A 6,000-nucleotide genomic window follows, 5' to 3' on the forward strand; every position below is an offset into this window, starting at 1 on the left:
TATGTTGATGAGTGTCCTAATAAAAAAATATAACAAAAATAAATTGTTGTTGTAATAATATGCAAAGTGGCTCATATCTAGTACTGCTATGTTTTGTAATTTAATTTGCAATAAAAGATGGATGTTGATATTCTTGATCCTACCATCTATATGTTCTAGAAATTGCCAGGTGCCTAGATGCGATCGAGAGCCCTCCTTCAACAAGACATTCTCTTCATAATTTCTTTCCTTGTAGATGTGACAACAGAATACATGGTCAAATAACTCTTTTACTTGTAAAATTTATTCAAGAATAGGAAGCAATATGTGGTTGTGACATCATTGAGTGGCATTGAACCAATTAATAACATTCAATGAATCCCTAAATATTTGTAAAGATAGGCAGTGATGTTCCCGAGCCCAATAGAGTAGCAGTTTTAAAGAGAGAAGTTCAACATAATTATTGGAACCCTGACCTAAGCTATTCTTTTACTTAATGAAGTGTTGATCATTGAGATGAAGGATGAGAACTCCACCACACGGACCATCTTCATTGGATGCCTTATCGAAGTAAGACCAAGGGATGTGACTGTTAATTAATTCCTCATTGATGTACCTTTGCCCCTGCTGATGTTCCTTGGTAGGTAGTAGGGTGAAGATTGCCCCTACTTCAACAGAGATGAGATCAGGTGCAGAGGCAAGATCCCCGAAAGTGGTTTGTTCCTAGTCAGCCGCACCCCTTAGCATATAAATAAGAGGAGGGATGTTTTTCCAGGAAGCTTCGTTAGAGACATCCCACTAAGACTTCCAAGCCTCCAAAAATTTATTTCCTCGCCAGTCCACAATGCATTTGAAGAGTTGTTTGGAATTTTCCCAAATATAAATATAATAATTATATAAGTAATAATTAGGTTTAAATATTAAGTTTTAGTATAGAGTTTTATTATTACCTTTTTAATATTATGGTTTCAATATTGTGTTTCAATATTAGAGTTTTAATATTAGGATTTTTTTTTAACAGAAACAATTGATTTTTATTAAAAGATATGGTTGGGCCTGAGCCAAACAACCTCTATTACAGTCAATTGTAATATTTCTGGCGTTTTAGAATCCATAAAATCTGGCTTTTATATTGGGATTTCGTTGTTGCATTTGATTCTTTTTGGGATATCTGAGAGTTCATTGCTTTGCGCTTAGAGTCTAAAAAACCTGGCTTTTCCTTACCGCTTTTCTTTGGTGGATTAAGACAGACCTGACTTACCCAGAATCGCTTCCAGCAACTTGAAAATTGTAACCTCAGACATTGCTATTCGGTGGCAAGCCAGTTGCGTGGTTCGATTTGTGTTGTTGGAGCAGCGATGAGTCAAGACCCGTAAGGCTACGATGATTGAATTTCCAGTAGTGTTTGTCTACCTGTGGCGAACGCATTAGCTGTGGCATGCCAGTTTCGATGTTCGATTTGAACTGTTGGAGCAGCATTGAGTCTAAACCTGCAAGTCTGCGGTGATTGACTTTCCAACAGCGTTTGTCTACCAGTGTTAGAGCCGTGGGTCAACATTGATCTTCTGCATTCAGATGCGGTTTGGGTGAGTGTTGTTTTCGCCAAGGTTTTCACTTTCATGGAGACAAATTTGTTGCGTAGGGAGTGCGAAACAGAGTCATTGCCTTGGCTACCCTGTCCATGCTCAACTATCCTTCTCTGTTAAGGAATTGGGTGCCTTTCGATTTCTTCATATTTCTTTGACAGAAAACCTTGTGCTAATAGACATCCTTTATTTGCCATAATGTCAGCATCCTTGTTCAGAGTTTAGAGGATATGGTAGAATGAGCAGGAAGTGAAGTTTTGCAGCATATTTCTTATTCTTTCAAGGGTCCTGTTAAGCACAGAGCTATTGAGTTGGTCACCAGTCTTAAGGATTTTAATCAGGATTTCAGAATTCCTGAGGACTTGAAGATTTTCCCCTTTATTCCTTTGAGCAAGATGACACGCTTTGAGCAGTCCTAGAATATCGGCCTGGTTGTTAGTGCTCTGTCCTAGGCCCCAACTGAAGTTGTCCTTTTTGTGCCCGTCTGAGGAGTAGATTGTTCCTCCTACACTTGATATCCCTGGGTTTCCTTTGGAGGCTCTGTCGAAGAATATCGTGACTTTCCCTGATTTTTCCACCACTTATGAAAGTCTGCCTCAGAGATCCGAAGTCGCCACTTTGGATTGTGGCAAGGCAGGGAGAGGTTCTTTTTGTTGTTGGCCCATCTCTGGGATTCACCTAGCTAGCTGAGCTCTTCAGGGAGTAGATAATTGTCTGGCTTGTGAGGTCTATTTTCGTAAGTTTCCAGCAGCAGAGCTTTGGCCTTGGCTGTCACTGTATTGATGGATTGTAGTCTGTTGTTGAAGATGGCTTCATTCCTTGCCAACCAGATTCCCTAGCAGATGTATTTTGGAATTGCATTCCAGATTTTGGCCCATGTTGATTTGCTCTTTAGAGTGTGTGGATAACGCTCTTTCCATGAGGCGAAGAGACTAGCTACTGAAAGCTTCTCTGGAGTTTGGGATTTGAGCCCCAACATTGTTTGCAACTAGACTTCTTGAGAGAAGGGACAGTCAATGAACATGTGTTCAATCGTTTCTTGAGCCATGTAGCATAGAGGGCATCTATGGGGACCAATAATTCCCCGTTTCTCTAAATTATCTCTAGTGAGGACCCTTCTGTGCATGATAATCCAGCAGAAGAAATTGATTTTTGGGAGGCCAAATGGGTCCCAAACTAGCTGCCAAAGCTTTGTAGAGTGGATTTGTTGCGATTGATCTTGAAAATATACAAATCCCTGCAATGCTAAGTAAGCTCTAGTCTTCCCCTAGCCCCACTTGTCCCTCGAATGTAGATGCATGGGAGCTAGACCAGAGAGCTTAGCTATAAAGAGATGGAGTTGGGGGAGCATCCAGTCAGGGGGGCGATGGAGAGCCCAATTACTCCAATTCCTAGTGGAATCCCAAGTGCATATGTTAGCAAATTTGTGAATACCTTTTTGCATGAGCCAGTTACACAAATCTGCAATTTCCAGAGCAAGATTTAGGTGTTGGAAGCCCATGATCTTGTTTTCCCACAGTCCAATTCTTTTCCCGTTTCTTGGGATTCTATAGAGTTGGTCTTTAAAGAACTCCCAACCTTGTTTACACAGCTTCCACAACGTGGTTCCTTTGTGGGAAGCTCCTTCTTCCATATTCTTTATTGAGAGTCTGTGCAGATATTTTTTAATTAGAACTTGAATTACAAGATGTCTTTGATTTGAGAAGATTTTCCAGAGAATCTTGCCTCCCATCCCAGATTGGTCAACCCGGGATCTCTTACCTATAGTCCACCTTCAGATATTGGCCTTTTCACTATGTCCCAGCTTATAAGATGAAATTTTTTTGGTTCCCTTTTCCTCCTTACCATAGGAAATTTCGAATCAGCTTAGCTATTTCTTCGGTGATCATTCTTGGAGCTAAAAGGAATGAAGCCTGGAAGATGGGAAGGGATGAGAGAACTGACTTAACAAGAGTGAGCTTCCCAGCTGTAGTAAGCCACTGCCTGCCCCATGTAGTCATTTTTGCCTTGATTTTGCTGATAATCTCCATCCAATGAGGGGCCTTATTGATTCCCAATTTTAAAGGTAGGCCTAGATACTTAAATTTTTCCCAAGAGACATAGCCAGTGAAGCCCAGGGCTTGGGAAATCCTGAGAATAGTTTTTTGGTCTACCGCCCAGCCATACACTGCACTTTTCCTCTTATTGACCATAGTTCTGGAGACTCTGCAGAAGCTTTGGATTACTCCATTGAAGGCCCTTGCTATTTTAATGGAGGCTCCTCTTGTAAGGATAAAGTCATCGGCGAACAAGGCATGATTGATTGGGTTTGTTCCGTTTATCTCCCTAATGCCAGGAAGAGTCTCGTTGAGCTTCTCTACTAAGAGCTTTCGGCTTAGGGAGTCTACCATCAAAATGTACAAGAAGGGGGACAGAGGGCAACCTTGCCTGATGCCCCTCGAAGATTTGAAGTATTTTGCGGCCTGCCATTTACTAGAGGGGCTATCCAAGGTTCTCCAATACATGCTTTAATCAATTTTATAAATTCATAACTAAAACCAAATGCAGAAAGAACTTGGAGGAGGAAAGAGTGCCTTACTCGATCAAAGGCATTCGCCATGTCCAACTTGATGAGCATACCTTGCTCTTTGCGTTGCTGGCTAGAATGGATGATTTCCTACACCAGTATCACGTTGTCTAGGATATGCCTGCCTTTGACAAACCCTCCTTGGTTGGGCAAGATGAGTTTTTCCAGCAGTGGCTTTATTCTATTTGCAAGTAACTTGGTGAGAATTTTGTAGGATGCATTACATAGCGAGATTGGCCTGAAGCGGTCAAACGCCATCGGGTTGGCTTCTTTGGGAATTAGTGCTAGGAAAGTGGAGTTTGTGCTTCCTCCCACTTTGGCTTTTCGGAGGAAGCCTTTGATCATTCGGTACAAATCAGCCTTGATGATGTCCCAGTAGATTCTATAAAAGTGTATGGAGAACCCATCAGGTCCTGGAGCTTTGTCTGGTTCCATCTTCCATATGACATTGCTGATTTCGTCTTCAGTGAAGGGCTTTAGGAGTGTTGAGTTATCCTCCTCGTTAACCAGCCTTGGAACGTGCTTGAGGAAGTCTTGAGCTTCCTCATCATCCTCTGCACCTTCTTCTTTGTACAACTTCTGAAAATGAGAGGTTGCAACCTATTTTATCAGAGTTGTGCCTTTGAGAACAACCCCATTCGACAAGGTGATTTCGGTAATGTGATTTCTAGAAAGACGGGTTCAAATTTGCTTATGGAAGAAGGTTGAATTTTTGTCTCCAGACGCAAGCCAGAGATTGCGTGATTTGAGCCTCAAGGATTCTTCCTCCTCTCTGAATGACCGAAGGGTGCTGATTTGGAGTTCTTGCTCGCTCTATATTTCTGAGCAAGTAATATCTTGCATCTGCAGGTCCATTTGTAGATCCAGTAGCTGCTTTATGTTCTGTTTTCTATGACTAGTGGGGGAGTCAGTGGGATTTTTTATCCAATGTTTCAAGGCTGTTTTGGTGGCTTTTATCTTTTGCTCCCAGACATAGCTGGGCGATCCGTGAGCATGGATGGACCAGGCCTTCTTGACTGTGTCCATAAACCCTTCTTTGTTTGCCCAGAGAGGGCTGAACTGGAAGGGGATTGGCCCCAAATTTTCTTCTTCTTCTAGCAGAGGGAGGATGGGTTTATGATGTGAAGTCTACTTTGGCAGAATTTTTGTGGAAATGATCTTCTTCTGGGAGAGGAAGGTACTCTGAAGAAGGAATCTATCCAACCGGGTTGAGATGTGCTCCACCCCTACTCTGTTATTTGTCCATGTGTAAAGCCCTTTTTTTGGCTTGAAATCCAATAAATCCCATTGTTGAATCAGGTCTTCCACTAAGGGGAGGAAGTGGTCCCTGCTGCTAGTTCCTCCTCTTTTTTCCTTTGGGTCGAGGATTAAATTGAAGTCTCCCACAATAATTATATTCTTGAGGGAGTAGGCTTCAAGGAAATCAGTCAAGGTTTGCCAACATTCTTTCTTTTCTGCATAGAGGACAGGTACATAAAGATTAAAGAGAGAAAAGTTAATCTTACTTGGAAGATGTCAGAGTTCAGTATAAATCCAGTGATGCGTATGAAAGGAGCTCTTGAGCTGAAACTTGTCCTCCTCCTAAAGAGTGGCTAGCCCACTGCATGTACCTCTAGCACTTACAGATTTTATAGCATTTGTTTTCCATTTTTCTTTGCTGAGTTCCAGAAGGGCTTCGCCTTCTATTTTAGTCTCTTGGAGCATGAGGATTTCTAGGAATTCTGATTTCAATAAGTTCTTGATTGCTTCAGCTTTTGAGGGGTTCCCAGTCCTCTGCAATTCCAAGAGACTAATCACATTATTTATTGGTAGAGGGTGGGGCAGCAGCACCTCCCTTGGGAGGCTCGGTTCTAGTATTCTTGTCGATAG

This window comes from Pinus tabuliformis, chromosome 3_1 (assembly GCF_031772625.1).
Source record: "Pinus tabuliformis cultivar Carrire ecotype Pingquan chromosome 3_1, CPIR1, whole genome shotgun sequence".
NCBI lineage: Eukaryota > Viridiplantae > Streptophyta > Pinopsida > Pinales > Pinaceae > Pinus > Pinus tabuliformis.